Source organism: Myotis yumanensis, unplaced genomic scaffold (assembly GCF_028538775.1).
Source record: "Myotis yumanensis isolate MYYU_CA2020_CCGP unplaced genomic scaffold, mMyoYum1.0.hap1 SCAF_10, whole genome shotgun sequence".
Taxonomy (NCBI): domain Eukaryota; kingdom Metazoa; phylum Chordata; class Mammalia; order Chiroptera; family Vespertilionidae; genus Myotis; species Myotis yumanensis.
The window spans coordinates 6,327,828-6,348,380 of NW_027223761.1; the positions used below are offsets into that span (position 1 = coordinate 6,327,828).

The window sequence follows — 20,553 nt, forward strand, 5'->3', positions numbered from 1 at the left end:
AAAATTAGCCTGCTACATTTGATCAAACATTTAATTAATTCATCCCTAATGTGTTGGCAGAGCCAGACCAAATGATTTCATGGGCCTCATACAGCCCGCAGGCCAGATGTTCTCCACCCCTCGGATTGTGTCAGAATTGAGTTTGTTTGGGGCCGGGGGAACTCCCTTGCCCTCATGTTGTAATTGGGTCTGGGAACCCTAACGAGGGTGATCAGGTAGAGGTCCTGGCCACAGAGGGAAGGGAAGGCTGGTTCCAGTCCCCTGAGGCCCCAGATTCGGTTCAGTCCCCTCCTTCTTTCTGGGTCCTTGGCTAAGCTATTGCTCGCAACTTTTAGCATCTCATGCTTAATGCTAACTAGGCTTTCTCCCTGCACTAACTCAGTCTCTTCCTCAATGCTCTTCCTGCTGCTACCTCCCCCAGGTCCCTCCTCCTTCCCCCCACCCCCACCCCGCAAAACAAACACACAACCTGCATTTCTTTTAGCCGCCAATAGAGTCTACTGCTGGTGGGACTGGCAAGAACAAATGACCTTTGCACACAGGGGCCCAGACCTCCGCCCGGCTCTACCAGGCTCTGCGTCCCCAGGCTCTGTGTGTGGGCCCGGCTCCCCCATTCACCTCAGCAGATCAGTCCTGACTGAGTGACCCCGCCATTTTGCCCAGACCACTGTCTTACCTTGGCAATGGGTAGGCCAGGTTCATGGGTAGGCCAGGTTCATGGCCGTGGACAGAATGCCTGTTCTGCTGGCTGCCAAGCAGTTTTACACGTGTAGTCTGTGCTCCTAATGAGGTTAAAGAGCCTTACCTCCCAAGTGACATAGTTGGCTAGAGGCAGCGAAGCAGCTCACCCCATTGCCAGGCCCGAGACCGTGGCTTATTCATTTTGGTGTCCCACATCTGACTGAGCAGGGGACCAAGGAGGCACCGAGTCAATGTTTAAGGAACTAATAAACCTTAAAGGGAGACATGGCCACACAGAATGTGCAGGACATTCGGTGGCAGAACACCTGGATCCCAGGCAGGGTTCTTCGTGACCTCAGGCAACTCATCTGCAAAATGATAGCCCGAACCCCTCGGGCATGTATGTGAAAGTCCTTTGCTCACTGTAAAGAGCTGGTGTGTATAGGTTTCCCGAGATGGCCCCGCTCCTTTTCCTACCTGGGAGAAAGGAGCCAAGGACATGGAGAATTGATAAGCTAAGAATGGAGGTCAGGTCTGAAATTCCAGAACTAAGCTCCCAGGAAAACTGGAGCTGGGCCTGGAGGACTGATCATATTTCATAGTGGGTGTGTGTTTGCTGCTTTGCACATGGTTCTCAGGCTCTGTTTGGTATGGAGGTGCTTTGCCTCAGCCAGACCTAAATGAACGCATGTCAACTGTTCTGGTGGGTATAAGAAGGTGCCTGACGAGGGGGAAGGATCTGGAAAACTTCTGGCATTCTGTGTACTGAAGCGAACCAAAGTTCTGCCACCCTGAAGCTGCCTTTTGAGGATATTGACTTTAAGCTGTTGATTAATACACAAAACTCAGAAAGAACCTTTGACCTTCCCCCTCTTTCCTGCCCCAGAGATTCAGACAGAAAAACCTGCTTAGGAAGATCTTAGGATATTCAGCTCAGGCTTATTTGAATTAAGTATGGTCAGTAAGAGGCTTTCGGCAGGGGCCTGTTAGCTAGAACCCCACTGTGTTCCATGGTTACTCAGTCACCTAGAAAGAATTTTCCTGCCATGTGTGTACCCTCTTCAACTATGCCCACTCTCGCTTCTGAAATCTAATACCCCATCTCCTCACCAACCCCCTTTTCTCCTTTGTACAAAATGTCGTCTATACTCCACGCTGCCTGTCTTTGTAATATCCATTCCTAAGTGAATTCCCCATGCACACGGATTAAAACTTTGATTTTCTCCTGTTAAACTGTCTCTGCTAATTTGATTATTAACCCAGCTAAGAACTTAGAAGGTTGGAGGGAAAGTCTTAATTTTTTTTAGCCCCACAATAAGGGACTGAACTTGAGTGACCTGGGGCAAGAGGCGCCTCAGCACCAGGCCTCCGCCTTCAGGGGCAGCAGCACTCACGGCCACGGGCGGGCGGCGGTGGGGAAGGGCTGCCAGAGCCTGGTGGTCCAGGAGGGCCTCCTGCTGCAGGAGGGGGGCGGACTGGAAGCCTGTCAGCACTTCCTAAAGTTAGCGCGTTTTCTTATCCCTTATGGAGCACCCACCCTCCACTGCAAAATCTTTGTCAAAATGCCCAAGTCCCTTCCCTGGCTGCAGCCTTTGAGCTCTCTAGGTGGTAAGGCAAACAGCAAGTGAAATCCTCTTTCCTCCTCCCCAAGAATTGTGCATTTAAGAAAAGTTCATGTGAAAGTAGTCAGAATTCTTGCTTCCACCCGCAGCTCCTGTCAAAGAGAGATAAAGCACTAGGTCTGAAGTCTACAGAGTCTACGCTGCTCTTAACATTTCTACTTCTAACATTCTCTTTTTGGGGTATCGGTGGAGATGAGATGGGTGGAAAGATGAGAGACGAAAGAAGAAATAAACAAGAGAATGAACTAAAGGCGTCAGCTCATCCTGGCCTCACAGCAGAGCCCCGCTAGGTGGCGAGGGCCCAGGAGGAGAGGACAGCAAGACTTGGGACTCCTCCCTGAAGATCTCTTCTCTCCAGAAGTCATTCTACTCTGGCAGCTCAGAGAGGAGCGAGGCCAAGCCCACAAGCCTCGGTATCCATGCAAACGGTATCCATGCAAATCAGAGGATTTCAGGAGAGTCCGTAGAAAAGACTCGACAATCTGGCACCATGGGCCAAAATGGGCTGTCCCGAGTCATCGGGTTAGTCTCAAAGGGTAAAATAAAGGAAGAAAATGTTTCTATTTTCAAATTCTCCCTTCACTTAAAGAGCGTCTTTGGGTGTGGCTTCCTGTGGCTGATAATAGAGACTCTCCTGAGGTCTCCAGGAGCTTAAGCTGAGAAGGAATGAGAAGCCATGGGGGGCGCGAGGGACAGACTAACAACAACAGTGAATGGGCTCCAGGCCAGCAGCAGTGAATGAGCCCATCCTGACCACATGTGCTAGGAATAGCAAACAGATAACCAAAGAGAGTGGGGATGGGAAGAGATCTCACTTCCATCATTGAGAAAAGAATGAGGCCTGGCAGGGAGGGACCTGCTCCAGGCTCCCCCTTTGAATGAGGTCAGAATTAAAACCTCAGCCTCAACTCTTTGGAGAAGAGATACTGTATTACTCAAGAGGAATATTTGAGTTTATAAAATGGGTAAGAGGTCAAAGGCACATTCGTGACCCAGACTTCTGCAAGTGATACCGGTCAGATAATATCAGATAATGGCCTTGAGCATGTAGGTTACCACAGTGTCTGGCACAAAACCCTTGTTGAATGAATATATGGATAAATGGATTCAGAATGAGACTGTTTGACCTGAAGTAAGCAGATTACTGGAGACAGAGAGAGGGGTATGTGAAACAGTGACAAGTGAGTTTGTTTTCCCATGTACCCAGAATACACCATGCCTCTAACCAGGGCATAAAGGGAAGAAGGAGGAAGGAGGGGAGAAGCAAGGAACATGTGTGTCCTCAGACTCCACATGCCCACAAGATGAAACCCTGCAGAGGTGCCAGGCTATTCGTCAGCACGCCCATCAGCCAGAGACCTCCGATTATGGGGCTGGGACGAGAGGAGGGGGACAGGAGAAATGGCATGGACCTAAAATCAGGAGCACACTGTGACAGTCACCAGAAAGCCTATCTCCTGGGCACCTGTTCGCAGCTTCAGAAGGGGCCAAGGGCTACAACCCTAAATTTGATGCTAATAAACTGATTTGTCAAGTGGAAAAAAAGAAAGAAAGGGCAAAGGGCCAATGTTTTCTGAACCATGGTTTCCTGTCAACCCCAAGACTCTTAGAGCCACCTCTCGTCTTCACAGCACCTCCTCCAAGCGGCTTTCTTCCTTCGACCCAGGATCAGAACTCCAGCCTCCTCAGGGAATGGTGCTGGGCCTGGGCTCACGTAATTTGTTCAATGCAGAGAAATGCACACGTGACAGAGGAACTGTGGCCAAGGACAATACGCCTTACTGGGTCAGCGGTTTAACTGCCCTAACTGCATCCATTTATACACTTGTCTCCTCAGCATCGTGAGGAAGACAACCCACTTTCACTAGGGCAACTGAGCGTGACAACAAACAGGCTAAAAACTCAACTGCTTGCTCAAAAACCTCTTTACATTTCTCCAAGCCCTTAGGCAGGAACACAATAATCTTAAAGAAGAAGCATTCTAGAGAGGAAATACAAGCAAAAAGAGAACAGAAGTCAAGGATAATTTTCTAAAACTGATGAGAAACAGATGTTTTGAGCAAAATATCCTGCTCATAGGCCCCAGGCATCATGTCAGATGTTACTGGGGAAGAAGAATAAAAGGATGCTAAAAGGCTTTGTGAAGGACACAAGCACAGAAATGACAAAGAGAAAATGTAGAGTCATTCAGAGAAATAAACACATGAACATACAGCCTCCTGAAAGGGGGGCATTTTGTTCTGTTGGCTGTGGCCTGGCACAGGGCATAGTGAGAGCATGGGTGTCGGGGCAGAGAGATGAGTCTGAACCCGAGCTCTACCACTCATGGCTGGGCGACTCTCTCTCTCTCTCTTTCTCACACACTCACACACACTCACACACACACACACACACACACACACACACACACGGCCTAAATTTCCTCAAGACAACACCTCCAGAAGAGATCACAGAAGAACAGAATAAACATAGCTGCCATTACTAATTTTAGCTGCCATTATCATTTCATTGTTGTATTCTTTTAAATAAATTTAGTTCTAAATGCAGAAAAGAAATAAACCAGCAGATATAAAACCACACTACAATTCTAATCTTATAAGTTCCCCAGACTTTGGAACTCTCCCTGAGAATTTTAGACTGACAAGGTTCTCTACACAGAGAAAGCTGCCCACATCCTTCACAAAAGGGCTCCCTCCCTAACCCAGCTGGATTAAACGGGAAAAGGAGACCCACTATCTTCCTAATTACAACTTCCCTGTGCTTGTGAATGAGGTTGGCTGCCTCTTTGACTGTATAAAGTGCACCCAGCATCCCAGCATCCACAATCCCAGAAGAGACTTTATGAAGAAGAGGTTTAATTTAAATCAGAAGGAAGAAGGTAGGAAATAGGTTTTGAGGCTTGAAATCCAAACAAACAGAATAACAACAAGAAGGACAGAGAGGAGCTATAGACAGATGAATCGCCATTCAACAAACAGCTGCTCCATCCTAAGGTTCAATCATTCTCTGTCGTCACACCAGTTAGGAAGCAATGGCTGCCAGTGCGCTGGATGTGCATCCACAACTCCAGGGGGAGTGCCCGGTCTTCCTCTGCTCTGCCCTTTCATTTCCTGTCTCGGACCCACATCCTTACTTGGCCGCAGGTGACACAGGTCTGAGTCATTACTGTCCACAGGAAGCCAAGAGCCACTGACCTCTCCATCACTGAGAAGACCTGTTAGTTTCACTCTGGGCTCCACCCTCTCTCTGGTGAACTGTCTTGCCCAAGTTTGCTATCAGGTAAAAAGAGGGTTTCGGGCAAGGACACAGAGGATATGAGATCATCCTCATTCCTGGAAAATAACTCTCACTTTGAGGTGGTTGAGTCATGAGCGCAGCAGGGAAATGGGACCAGATACCACTGAGCAGCAAAAAGGCAGGCTGTGCACATCTCTGCCGCACACAGAGAAAGAGAGAAGTCTCGGAGTCCCTGCTCCTTTAGGTGGGGGGTATGGGAGGGGAGAGAAGTTAGGAATTAAGGGTGTTGATTTGGCAGAACAAATGGCAAACACTCTATTCTTCCTTCTTATTTGCAAATAAGATAGACATGGTCTTTGGACACGAGGACAATGGCATCCTAAGCATCTGAGAAAAGGCAACTAAGACGCTATTTGGAAAGATATGATGAAAGCCAAGCAAACTCAAGAGGAGAGAAGATAGTGAAAAGAAGGACAGGGCAGAGAGATTACAAAGAAGAAGAAACTCCTTTGCAGATATGTGACTGTTTGGAGGCTTCTAAAAGCTAAAGGCCATAGTCCAAGCAAGACCATTATCAAAATCTCTTAAAATCCTATATAATAAAAGCCTAAAAAGCAAATTGTCCCCTTGGGCAGTTGTTCAACCGGGAGTTCGACCGCTCACTATGACGTGCGCTGACCACCAAGGAGCGGTGTGGAACATGGCGGGCGAGCATCAGCGAGCAAGGTACTACAACCTCTCACCGGCTATCTGGGGGCGGGGTTGACGGGGACAGAGGTGCAGTGAGGATGCAGGTGTCCCCGAGCTTGCTCTCACTCCCCCTGCTACCTTCCCCCAGGACTCTAGGGCTCGCGTGCCGGGGAAGCCCCCCCAACGCTCAGGTGCAGGGTGCCCGCAAGGAGCCCGCCCCACACCCGCACAGTCTCTTTTAGGTGGGACCACAAGGTCTTCCTGTGGGTTCGTACAAGAGCTGGTCTACAAGGCCAGCCGGGAGAGAGCATGCTGCTCGCCCAGCTTCTATGCAGCACCGCTGGGCGGCCCAGAGGCCCATGCTGCGCCCTGGCCCGCGGCGTCCAGCCACGATCACTGCACCTCCATATAGGGACTTGGTTGCTGTGACTCAGGCAGAGGGGGGCATGCAGCCCCAGGTGCTGCCCAGGGCCCAGAGGTCAGCTGGGACTTGCCCTTCCAGGCCAGAAGCTCTCACTTTGATCGCTGGCCAGGCCTAGGGACCACACCCGTGCATGAATTTTGTGCACCAGGCCTCTAGCTATTAAATATTACCTTTGTGATCAGAAAAGATAAGCATGCTATTTTCTATCTGAAAAAATATACACACATAGCTTATAAATGGAAAATGTGGAGCTCTTATTAAAAAGCACATCATTTAAGGGACATTATCTTTTCTAAAACAATCTGAAACAATAGGTAATTATAGCTAAACTGCAATAGGCCACACTAATGAAATAGGAATAGCAAGCATAGGCAATTCAATAAATATTTATAGTACTTCTTAAGTGCCAGGAATAGGGTAGGAGTATAATTTTTTAAAATTGTATCCAATAATGGTAAATTGATACAACCAGGGACTAGGCACATGACCAATTAGAATTGCTTGGCACATGGGTCTAATAATGCACATTCTCTGGTGACAAATATGTACAAAATGTACAGGTGCTTTGACAAAGAGGAGAAATGTTATTAAGCTTTCAGTTTGCTACTTAAAAAAATTTTGTCGCCCCCTCCCCCCCGTCATTTTGACCATTTTAAAGTGCATAATTCAGAGGTTTTTAGTATTTACAAAATGTGCAAATATCACCACTATCTAATTCCAGGACATTTTCAAACACCCCTACTAAAAAACTCAGTACCCTTAATAGTCACTCCCCATTTCTTCCCTCCCCGCCCCCGGCCCCTGGCAACCACCAATCTACTTTCTGTCTCTATGAATTTACCTATTCTGGACATTTCATATAACGTTCATAACAACTGAACCAAACCAGCCAGGGCAATTTTGCTTGTTTTTGAACATCACAGACATGGAGTCGATACTGTAGACCAGCATTGCACTAATTTACCCCAGAAGGCCACTTTGTGACTCTGATGGAACCAACGAGGTGTGCCCCTTTTAAAGACTTGTGGTTGGCACATCTGTACCAAGTTCGTCTTCCCAGGGTTTGGGTCCACTCTAACATTCACTATGAAGATAGGGCCGCTTTTGAGAGCAGGAATAGCACACAGGCAATTATTAATACATGTCTTAAGGGATTTAAAAATGACATCCTATTTCAGACCCTGGTCCCCCTTCCCTCTTATCTCCGGTTACAGATTCTTATTTTCACATAATTCTTTTTCCGAACATTTTGCCCTTTTGATTTATGAAATTCCCCATAACCCTCACATTTGTTGAATTCCTGAGGAGACTATGTGAATACCCCATTGTTATCCTGCTACTGCCAAGTTGATCTTGGTAGGTTTTAATTTCAGGCTGGCCTGACTCTTGTTTTTCTGTTTAAAAAACAAAAAAACAAAACTTTTAAATATTTTTTCTGTTGTCCGTATACCAAAAAGGCTCATTTTAATTTTATTTATTTTCCTTTTTTTCTTATTGTGGTAGAATACACATTACATAAAATTTACAATCTTCACCATTTTTAACTGTAAAGTTCAGTGGTATTAAATACATTCACATTGTTGTCCAACCATCATCACCATCATCAATCCCTGTCTGTAACTCTTTCATCTTATAAAACTGAAACTCTGTCTCCATTTATCAATAACTTCCATTCTTCCCTCTCCCCCTTCCCCCAATCCCTGGCAACTATCATTATACTATGTCTTTTCATATGCTCATTGGTCATTCATACATCCTCTGAAGAAATGTCCACTCAAGTTCTTGGCCCATTTTTTAATCTTTTCCTTTGTTGTTCATGTTGTTGAGTTTTAGGAGTTCTCTGTATATTTTGGATATTAATCCCTTTCCAGATATATGATTTGCAAATATTTTTTTCCCATTCTGTGGGTTGCCATTTTACTCTATGAATAATATCTTTTAATGCACATTTAAAAAATTTATTAAATTCAATTTGTCTTTTTGTTGTTGTTACCTGTGCTTTTGGTGTCACATCCAAGAAATCATTGCCAAGTTTGGTGTCGTGAAGCTTTTGTCCTATGTTTTCTTCTAAGAATTTGATTGTTTTAGGTCTTACATTTAGGTTCTTGATCCATTATGAGTTCATTTTTATAGATGGTGTTAGGTGAGAGTCCAACTTCATTCTTTGGCATGTGAATATCCAGTTTTCCCAGCACTATTTTTTTAAAAAGACTGTCTTTTCCCCATTAGTCTTAGCATCCTTTTCAAAAATCATTTGACCATATATGCGAGAGTTGGTCTATGTCTGTCTTTTGCCAATACCACATTGTTTTGATGATTGCAGGTTTTTTTATAAATATACTACTGGCCTGGTGGACAGATTCATGCACATTGAAAGGAAATTATTTAGAAGAAATATTTTAATATCACTGTTCGCCCTTTCTCTATAATAGAAGTGTCAAATTCACAATAGACCATGACAGATCGAAATACACGCATGCTATTGGTGCCAGTGAGAGCTTTATATGTATCGCGCGTGCACGAGTCAACGTTTATTTATTTATTTATTTATTTATTTATTTATTTATTTTTTAAACATATTCTATTGATTCTTTAGAGAGGAAGGGAGAGAAATAGAGAGTTAGAAACATCGATGAGAGAGAAACATCGATCAGCTGCCTCCTGCACATCTCCCACCGGGGATGTGCTCGCAACCAAGGTACATGCCCTTGACCAGAATCGAACCTGGGACCCCTCAGTCCGAAGGCCGACGCTCCATCCACTGAGCCAAACCAGCCACGGCAACATTTATTTTTAAGTTGCCAGTGCACGTCATATGTACCAGCTGGTTGGACAGGTGGTCGGATGGACGTACAGTCAGTCACTTAGCCTTTTATATAGAGAGAGATTGTTATTGATTTCAAGAGAAAGGGAGAGGGAGAAAGAGAAACATCAATGAGGAGAAAGTATCACCAACTGGCTGCCTATATGCCCCCAACTGGGGATCAAGCCTGAAACCGGGGCACATGCCCCACCCCACCCCACCGGGAATCCAACCGTATTCTCCTGGTTTAAAGGTCAATGCTCAATCACTAAGCCACGCCAGCAGGGCATGACTGTAGTTTTGTAGTAGGTTTGGTTTTTTTTTTGTTTTAATATATTTTATTGATTTTTTACATAGAGGAAGGGAGAGGGATAGAGAGTTAGAAACATCGATGAGAGAGAAACATCGACCAGCTGCCTCCTGCACATTCCCTACTGGGTATGTGCCCGCAACCAAGGTACATGCCCTTGACTGGAATCGAACCTGGGACCCTTGAGTCTGCAGGCTGACGCTCTATCCACTGAGCCAAACCGGTTAGGGCTGTAGTAGGTTTTGAAATCAGAAGGTGTGAGTCTCCAGTTTTGTTCTTTTTCAAAATTGTCTTGGGGCTGGCTGGAGGTGGGCAAAGGAGGGGAAAGAGAGTGTATAATTGTGCACAGTTGTCTCATAACCTTTTTATTTCTATAGAATCAGTAATGTTCCCACTTTTCTGATTTAAGTAATTTGAATCGTCTCTCTTTTTCTCTTAGTCCATTTAGCTAAAGGTTTGCCAATTTTGTTGATCTTTTCAAAGAATCAACTTCTGGTTTTATTGATTTTATTTTGTTTTTTCTATTCTCTATTTCATTTATTACAGCATCCAGGAAAGAGCTGTATCCACAAATACACAGTAAATGCTTGAGAAAGGAACAATTTCTTGGAATACTGCACAGTCATAACTTTTGCCCTTCTTAAACCATTCAGTCAGTTGAAAACTCAGAATTAGATCATGGGGAGTTTATTCTGCCAAATATTGAAATTGCCTCTTAAGAATATCAGAAGTAAAAAGGGATAAAAAGATGGCCCAGGTCAGCAAAAACACAAATGGCTGTTTTGCAACCAATTGGAATGGGACAGTCAAAATCCAGAAAGGCTGAGGCAAACCTACACGGCCTACAGAAATGGCCTCGGGCCACACAGCAGGGATGACAGGCACAGTGCAGGTGACAATAAATGGCTCCAGTTATAGAAGCTGCAAATGACCATGAAGAGATGAACTTAAGTGGGAGAGAGCTTCAGATCGGTCTTTTCAGCCCTGTGACAGTGACCCTGAGACATCACACTAATATCCTGTGGAAGAACCCGAGGCCAGGAATCGGATTGCCTCTTACTGGTAGAGCTGGGTGAGTCATTGAACCCATTAGAACCTCTGCTCCATCATCCATAAACACCAAACCCATGACCTTAACCATTGACAGTAAGAACTGTCGGCTAAAATGATAAAACTATAAAGTGCTATCCACATACGAAGAAAAAGGGGTTCGGTAGTAAAAGTGCCAAGACCAGTGAAAGTCACCTCACACAGTGATTTGATCATAAATTCCTCACTGGGCAGGTATAGTGGGTCGTCATGCTCCAGGCCTATAATTTCTTTAGTAAAAGGTTTATCTTTGCCTTAAGCAAGCCCGGCCCATTGTTCTTGTGCATCTAGGTTAACACACTTTTGAAATGCCAGAGTAATTCTTTTTCAGATCCCTTGAAGGTATAACCACCCACAAGGGAGCACATAATCTTGTTAACTATCCTACAATCCAGTTTCCATCTTGCTTTCTCCCATTTCCATGTAATCTTCCTTAGCTCCTTCCTAACTTTCAAATGCATAAAAGCAGCTACAAAACTTATTCTCTGGGGCACTTGAGCTCTCGCTCCCTGGCATACGTCATGAGCTTGGCTCAAATCTATATATATAAAAGGCTAAGTGTCCGTCCATCTGACCAGTAGCTATGACGTGCACTGACCACCAGGGGGCAGAAGCTCAACGCAGGAGCTGCCATGACACACACTGACCATTTAAAAATAAACGGCACCACGGACCTGGCGCAGACAAACTAACACTCAGCTTCCCCCAAGTGGGACACAGGCCCCGCCACCACCCTGGAGCAATACCCCACCAAATCACAGCCAACGCTGCCAAGACCCCACGGCACAAAATGCACCCCACAGCCCAGCCCAGCGGGGAAACGGTGGCTATGGGTGCTAGGTAATGACATCACATAGCAACGCCTGGCTTCCTCTCCCTAGCCAATAGCCCCCTTGGAGTTTCTTTGGCCCAGGAACACGACTTGCTTTATAGCCAGGTGCAAAGATTTTAGTTTAATCAAATGTTTGTGAAGCATTTTCCCAGGCCTCATCTCATTTGATCCTCATAGAAGTCCTGGAGTAAGTAGATAGGAGACTTAGTAGAATACTATTTTCTTTTCATTATCATGACGCAAATAGTAATATTAAAATATTTCTTTTAATTAATTTCCTGTCAATGTGCATGAATCCATGCACCAGGACACTAGTAAACTCATCAAAATTCTCTACTGGTCTGTATGCTTCTTACACTGACATGGTAAAGTTTGAATTCACCTTTGGAGCCAAAACTTTCTTTTTCTGTATTGTAATTCCATTCTGCTATCCCCAAGTATTCAGTAAAATGTTATGAAATATCAGGTAATATTTTTTAAAGTTGTATTTTGAACCCTGGCCGGGTAGCTCAGTTGGTTACAGCATCAACCTGATGTACCAAGGTTGTGGATATAATCCCTGGTCAGGGCACATACAAAAGAATTAAGCAATGATTGCATAAATAAATGGAACAACATGTTTCTCTTTCTCTCTCTAAAAAATTTAAAAGCTGTGTTTTGAGAAGTTATGAGACAGGCCTATTTGTATGTTTCAGGCAAAATGGTCTGAGAGAGAGGCTAGAGCCCTGAGACAGGGAGAACTAGGTGACATGCAGGAAAAAGTGGGCGGACAGTTGGATATAAACAACCCAGGTAGAGTTCGTTCATCTAGAAAAATTTTTTTTGAGCCCATACTATGTTCCAGCCTTGGTAGAACATATCATAAGCCTTCCATAGTTCTAGAAATACTTGAGAAGAACTTGGTACAAGACAGACTTCCTGCAGCTCAAGTATAAAAGAGGCTTGAGAGTTGGACTCGGGCAGCACCTTCACCACCGCGTCCAGCCTGCTGGGTCTCCGACCCTCTCGCTTTCCTCATTGCCCCGGACAGAACTCTCCGATGTCCTCGGTGTGGCCGCGGGAAACAACCTGAACTCCTATGATGAACCTGCACAGTGGTGAATCACTTTCCCCCTGTTGTCCACATCTGAGTGAATCTTCCCAGAGTCTGAGAGATAATGATGATGCTTGAAAAGGTTCTAAAGTCAAAGATCTTGAGATTAATAATGGCAGGAAAATCATCACTTTTTCAAATAATTCTCCTTGGAGATGGTGGAGTTGGGAAGAGTTCTCTAATGAACAGATATGTGACTAATAAGTTTGATACTCAGCTCTTCCATATAATAGGTGTGAAATTTTTAAGTAAAGATTTGGAGGTAGATGGACAGTTTGTTACCACGCAGATTTGGGACACAGCCGGTCAAGAGAGATTCAGAAGCCTGAGGACGCCCTTTTACAGAGGTTCTGACTGTTGCCTGCTCACTTTTAGTGTCGATGATTCTCAAAGTTTCCAGAACTTGAGTAACTGGAAGAAAGAATTCATATATTATGCAGATGTAAAAAGAGCCCGAAAGCTTTCCTTTTGTCATTTTGGGTAACAAGATTGACATAAGTGAACAGCAGGTGTCTGCAGAAGAAACCCAAGCCTGGTGCAGGGACAACGGCAACTACCCTAACTCTGAAAAAATGTGCAAAAGATGCCACGAACATCACAGCAGCATTTGAGGAAGCAGTTCAAAGAGTGCTTGCTCCTGAGGATAGGTGAGATCACTTGATTCAGACAGACACCGTCAAGTCTGCACTGAAAGCCCAAGCCTAGCTCCTCTTGCTGTTGATTGCTAGAGAGGTTGCCCGAGCTGCCTGAACAACTCACACTTACGAAAAAACACAGGGGAGAGAGGAGAACTAGCGTTTGCAGCAATAGATGTTCTACTCATAAAATTAAACTAACCATATTGCTGCTTCATAAGTGGGAGGGAGAAGGGACACATTCACTCACAGAAGAATCTATTTACTCAATAATGGCACCTTACATTTATAAATTGTTAACGAGTATCTAATATTTAATTTAAATATGTAAGTTACAGAGATAATGAGATGACCAAGACTTTAATTATGATTAAAACAAAACACTTGAGTATTCTAGAAATTATTGTTCTTTTCCTGGGAAAATACAGGACTACTTTTTATATATGTGTATTTTAATGTAATTAGTATTCTATTCCTGTTTCAAGGGGAAATTTTCCTAAAACAAAAATGTTGGATATTAAAGATTAAAATCAAATGCAAAAGAAAGAAGAAACCTGAGTAATTGTTTTTTAGGAACTAAATTGATATGTTATTTCTGAAGATGTGAGAGATCTGAGCTATCTAAGGCTCAGAGGTCAAATGCAGTTGAAGGTTTCACTCGGCATCTAGTTTCATCCCACTGCCTTCTGGCATCCATGTTCCCAAGGACAAATGAGCTTTTAATCTCATCAAAGATCCCTTGTATGTAATGTGTTGCTTATCTCTTGCTTTCAAGATTCTTTTTTTTATTATGATAGGGCTAGGTGTAGCTCTCTTTGAGTTTATTCCACTTGGAGTTCACTGAGCTTCTTGGGTGCATAAATTTATTGTTTTTCATCAAATTTGGGGTTTGTTTTGGGCACAGTTTTTCAAATATTTATTTGTTCTGCTCCTTTCTATCTTCTCTTTCTAAGACTCCCATTATGTATCTGTTGATAGACTTGATGGTGTTCTACAGGACCTGAGGTTCTGTTCATTTTCTTTTTTTCTTTTTTCTTTCTGTTCTTCAGACCGGATAATCTCAACTCACCTATCAACAAGTTTGCTGATTCTTTCTTCTGCCAGTTCAACTCTGATATTGAGCCCCTCTAGTGACTTTTTCATTTCAGGTATTGTACTTTACAACTCCAGAATTTCTTGATTCCTTTTTTAAAAATTTCTATCACTTATTAATCATCTCTATTTGATAAGGCACTGTTCTCATACTTTCCTTTAGTTCTTTAGTCACCTTCTAAAATAGTTGATTTAAAAAGTTTTGTCTATAAAGTCCCATGTCTGGGGATAGTTTCTACTGATTGCTTCTTTTCCTGTGCATGTACCATTCTTGTCTCATACTTGTTTTTGTTTTTGTTTTTAAGATGTGTCTATTCCTTTAACTATTTATTTAATTGCTTTTAGAGAGGAAGGGAGAGGGAGAGAGAGACAGAAACATCAATGATGACAGAGAATCACTGATCAGCTGCCTCCTGCACTGCATGCCCCTGCAGAGTGTCTAGGGAGGGGAAGCAGCGGTGGTGCCTGAGGCTGACTTCCAAGAGGCCCACAGCACTGTTAGGATCGTGCCAGTGGCACCAGTCCGTCGGTGCCTGGCCCATTCTCCAGAGATTGGGCCTGCAGGACTACTAAGGAAGTGAGTGGCTGCTGCTGGGCTGGTAGACTGCCAGGACAGGTCGGTTAGCTGAGAAGTGCTCCCACTGTGGGAGCGCACTGACCACCAGGGGGAAGCTCCTGCATTGAGTGTCTGCCCCCTGGTGGTCAGTGCACATCATAGCAACCAGTCTACCGGTTGTTGGTTGCTTAGGCTTTTATATATAGAAGATAATGTTCACTGTAATTTGGACTATACAGAGTAACAAGTCACTCTCAAGATTCCAATTAAAATATGTCACTAATTGGTTTATATGTTTTTTAAGAAAGATGGGGTGTGTTTTTTTACTGATTTTGTAGAGAGAAAGGAGAGAGAGAGAGAAACATCGATGTAAGAACGAAACATCGATCAGCTACCTCCACTAACCGGGGATTGAGCCACAACCCAGGCATGTGCCCTGACTAGAAATCAAACAGGCAATCTTTCGGTGCATGGAATGACACAAAACCAACTGAGCCACACTGACCAGGGCACTAAGTAATTGGTTTAGATTTGTGATTTTAAGTAGGAATGTTACTAAGTTTAAAATCAGTATTGGCAGATGACAAATACGCACATGAAAAGAAGCTCAATATCATTAATCACCAGAGAAATTCAAATTGAAACCATGAGACACCACTACACACCTTTTAGAATGGCTAAAATTAAAAAGACTGACCATGTCCAGTGCTGGTAAGGATTTGGAGGGACTGGAACTCTCCTACACTGCTGGTGGGAATGCAAAATGGTACAACCACTATGGAAACAGCTGGGCAGTTTAAGTTAAACATACACCTGCCATATTATCCAGTCACTCCACTCACACACATTTGCCCAAGAGAAAAAGAAATATATGTCCATACAAAGACTTGTACACAAACATTCATAGCAGTTTTAATTACAATCACCAAAACCGGAAACAACTGAAATGACTAATAGGTGAATGAATGAATAAACAAACTATGGGGTAGCCACATAATGGACTACTACCCAACAACAAAAAGGAAAGAAGTACTGATATATGCCCCCCCAAAAATCTCAAAATGATGCTGCGTAATAGAAACCAGACAAAAAGGGTACATATTATATGATCCCACATATGTAAACCAGAAAATGCAAACTAATCTGTAGTAACAGAAAGCAGTTCCATGGTTACTTGGGAATGGGGGAAGCGGAGAGAGATGGGAGGAAAGGATTGCAAAAAGGGGCACAAGGAAACTTGGAGATGAAGGATGTGTTCTGTCTTAATTATGGTTTCATAGTTAAGGTTTCACGAGTGCATACATATACATCAAAACTTATATATTGTAGTCCTAGCTGGTTTGGCTCAGTGGATAGAGCGTTGGCCTGCAGACTGAAGGGTCCTGGGTTTGATTCCAGTCAAGGGCATATGCCCAGGTTGTGGGCCCGATCCCCAGTAGGGGGTGTGCAGGAAGCAGCTGATCAATGATTCTCTCTCATCATTGATATTTCTCTCTCTCTCTCCCTCTCCCTTCCTCTCTGAAATCAATAAAAATATACTTTAAAAATTTTTTTAAATAAAACAGGAATATAGGAATGTTTAAGAAAATTTAAGAGCCAGCTTAATTTATTAGATTTACAGGAATTATTTAAGTATTAGGAATGTCTGTTAATCAGACAATTGGAAGTATTAAAATAATTAAAGGGAGTTGAATGTAATTTAGAAATTCAATGTAAATTTTTCAAATGAGTTAAGTTTGCAAATGAAATCCAGTATTATTCAAAAGGGCCCTTCAAAGTGATTATTAAAATTTTCTAAAATCATAAATGGAACAGAAAGATTGTAGATTACACTTAGAAGCAAAACTTAGAAGACTAGCCATTAAGAACTAGATTTCAACTTCAACAAATTGAAAACCAATTTTTTTTTTCATCCAAAGAAACTTCTGAATAATCTTTGCATTACACAAAAACCCAGGGGTAGGGATGGGGTGTGGTGACAAAAAAAAACCCTGCCCAAACATGTCACTCACCTGAAATTCATCAAGTCAATCTCTCTGAATCTGTTTCCTCATCATAAGAAAGGAATGTTTTCCAGAATAAGTAATACATTTATTATGAACTAGAGGCCCGGTGCATGAAATTTGTGCAGGGGGGGGGGGGGGAGGAGGGGTCCCTCAGCCTGGTCTGTGCCCTCGGGGGATGTCCGACTGCTGGTTTGCAGGAGGCGACTGGAGGCAACCGGCGGGGCACTCACTGGCTGGCCTGGCCCCCCAATCACTTTCGCCAGTCACCTCCCTGTGTCGAGTGTCTGCCCCCTGGTGGGCAGTGCACGTCATAGCGACTGGTCGTTCCCCCGTTCAGTCAATTTGCATATTAGGGTTTTATTATATAGGATGATTTAATAATATTAATAAAATTTAATATTGATAAACAGCACATCAGTTAGCAAAAGCACTTGGAGAAGCATACAGTGGTGGACAAATATAAGAGATTAGCAGCATGATAGCACTCCGTAGTAACTGCAGCCTTTCCAGACCCTGAGCTGGCCAATGACAGACATACAAAAGATGACATATTCTCAGAGACTAAGCATGACTCAGCAGAGCCAGATCACGGAATTTTCCCAGAGGTTTCAGCCAGGGATGGATGTCATCAGGAGAGGAGCTGCTACACATGGAGACTGGCCCCATTTCACACACAGCTGATGGAAATGTACTTAAGAGCAGCTTTGAATTCCCTACTCCCTACCTACCCCCTTCTCTGGCCTGTAAGAAAGATAAGGAGTAAGGGACAACAGCAATGACAGGATGCTGGGATGACCTGGGTTATACCTTCTCGCATAATATTTAAAAAAATAAGCTCTACCGTCCCAAAAAAGCCCACCCTGGCCCCCATGGCTTAGTGGTTAGAGCAGGGGTGGGCAAACTTTTTGACTCAAGGGCCACAATGGGTTCTTAAACTGGACCAGAGGGCCGGAACAAAAGCATGGATGGAGTGCTTGTGTGAACTAATATAAATTCAAATTAAACATCATTACATAAAAGGGTACGGTCTTTTTTTTTTTTTAGTTTTATTCATTTCAAACAGGCCGGATCCGGCCCGCGGGCCGTAGTTTGCCCACGGCTGGGTTAGAGTGTCAGCCTGTGCACCGGAGGATCCACAGGTTTGATCCCCAGTCAAGAGCATGAACCTGGGTTGCAAGTTCAATCCCCACTCCCTGTCAGGGTAAGTGTGCAAGAAGCAATCAATCAAAGTTTCTCTTTCACATCGATGTTTCTCTCTTTTCTCTCTCCCTGCCCTCTCCCTTCCACTCTCTGAGAATCAATGGAAAAAATATCCTCACTCCTTAGGTAAGGATTTAAAAAAAAAAAGCCCACATTCAGAATCACCAAGGAGATATAGCAAAGGAGGAGGGCAGAGCAGAACCTTCCACCAGAGGGTCTTAGTGTGGTAACTAAGCAAAACTCCAAGACTCAGCAGGGACTTAGAGCCTGAAGACCAAACAAACTTTAACAAGTTAGGTGACCTGGGAGAAGGCAGCCCTTCTCGCCACCAATTTTCCCTTTCTACTGATGGATTTGGTGGAAGACACACAAGGGGGTAGGGATCCCAATACTGAATTCTGCTAATCAGCCTTCTCCGGATCCGGATCCCTGTTTCTCAGCTCCATAAGATCGGTGGTTAGAGACCTTCACCCAATGGAGAACAGGAGGATGAGATAAGCAGAGAGAATAGGGCAAACTCAATTGAGGCTGCTGCTGGCCCAAGAGAGAGCTGCGGGGACATCTCAGAAAGGAGAACAACTCCTGGGTCAGGAAGTGTCTCCTGAGGAAAATAGCTACTCTGGGTAGAAACCCAAGAAAAATTCCCCAAAGAAATCTTCACCCTGAGCCCTGAACTCGACTCTGGGGAGAGTTGTCCTTGAGCAACAAAGTCCCCAGGGCAGCGGGCAGCAGGGTGGAGGTGGGGCGATGCTAGTCGGAGAGCTGGCTGGAATGTTCCCTGGGGCCAGCACAGGAGACAGAACTGGATCGTCAGGTGGGCCCCGGCCAGAGGGCCCTGGTTTGCAGCAGAGGAGATGCACCCGGCTCCGTGCATCGGGGGAAGCTATGTGAGGAGAAACCTGGAAAGCAGGCGGTCACACAGGGCAATGCTGCCTGAGCACTCCCCGAGAGAAAGAAGGGACAAGTCCACCCTTACCCCGTCACTGTGACGGCAAAGACTGAGGTCAGTGTGAACGCGTGCCCAGTGTTTTCACAGCCAGCTGACAGAGGCCCTCACCACCAGCACCTGCTTTCCATGCTGACTCTAAGGGGTCTGCGCAGAGACTGCCCGACCCTAAGATGCTTCCTCGGGTCCTGAGGAGCCTCACCACCCTCCCCATGACCAGTGTCCCAAGTCACGCCCTTCTAGAAGTCGGGCTTCCTGCTGAGGCTGACCAGTTGCCAACTGGGGCCAGCGAGGGACCCAGATGTCATTTTCCAGTAAAAACCAAGAAAGACTGGGAACAGACAAGGACTGCTTATATTTTCCAAAAATCAGAGCTTGGCCATTATTATGTATCGCACTTGACAGCTGATGTGCCTGGACTGCTAACCTGGATAGCTGCTCCTGAAGGAGACCCACCCACCCCATGACCTGGATTCAGGCACAGGACTTACCCTCGGGTCTTGTCAGCTCAAAGAGGCAGGCGCAATCTAAAGTAAAAGAAAGAGAAGTGTTACCCTCATTTCTGCAGCACTTCCAAGAGCACCTAGGAGTAGCAAGAACAGAGATTCAGAACCCAGAGGACTGTTACTTTGCTTCCATCAAGGAGAGTGGGTGTGTGTGGGGGGGGGGGGGGGCACCAGAAAAGCACCCCAGCTCTGCTATCCAACACCTGGGCTCCACCATTGCTGCTCTGCCACTCACTCCTGTAACCACTCAAAGCCTGTTTCCTCATCTGTGAAATGGGAATAGTCACAACACTCATCTCACAGGATTCCTGGTCACACAGCGCAGCCCTGGCACCACGCCTGCTGGAGAACACAGACCTTAGCCAATGTGCTTAGTAAGAAGCATTTAAGTAAAACCCTTTTCTGGCACTCACTGCACAAGAACAAGAAGTTCTAGAAACTTTGTTTTATCTGAAGTACTTTTTCTTCCTGTCCAATTCCATTCTGCCCCAGGCCTACTTTCTCCGCAGAGCTGTCTCCAGTCCTTCAGAGCTGAGCGCTCCTCCAGATTAGATTCTCCAAGCCCACTTCCTATCTCCCTATGCACTTGACATTAATTTTTGTTTTATGGACCGAGAGCTGATAGGTCTCCTATTTCCCTGACTATTTCCTCAGCCCCCATTGGTGGGATGTGACCACGTTGGGGAGTTCACAGGCCACACCTGTCACTCAGCTCTAGTCACTGGAAAATCAAGAACAAAATGGAACCCTAACCGGTTTGGCTCAGTGGATAGAGTGTCAGCCTGTGGACTCAAGGGTCCCAGGTTCAATTCGGGTCAAGGGCATGTACCT

The 20,553-nt window shown here is 44.7% G+C and overlaps 1 protein-coding gene and 1 pseudogene across 3 annotated transcripts in view; one reads left to right on the top strand and one right to left on the bottom strand.

Annotated features, from left to right (window-relative positions):
- Positions 1-20,553, bottom strand: part of PC (pyruvate carboxylase) — a 64,194-nt gene that overhangs the window by 39,948 nt on the left and 3,693 nt on the right. For 2 of the 3 annotated variants that reach the window (XM_070427615.1, XM_070427616.1), the window contains exon 2: positions 19,708-19,743. The exons of the other annotated variant lie outside the window; for it this stretch is intronic. The gene's annotated coding sequence lies outside the window, so the exon portion shown is untranslated. The remainder of the gene's footprint in view (positions 1-19,707; positions 19,744-20,553) is intronic. 3 annotated transcript variants of the gene reach the window in all.
- LOC139018798 (ras-related protein Rab-9A-like) lies at positions 12,240-13,838 on the top strand (annotated as a pseudogene).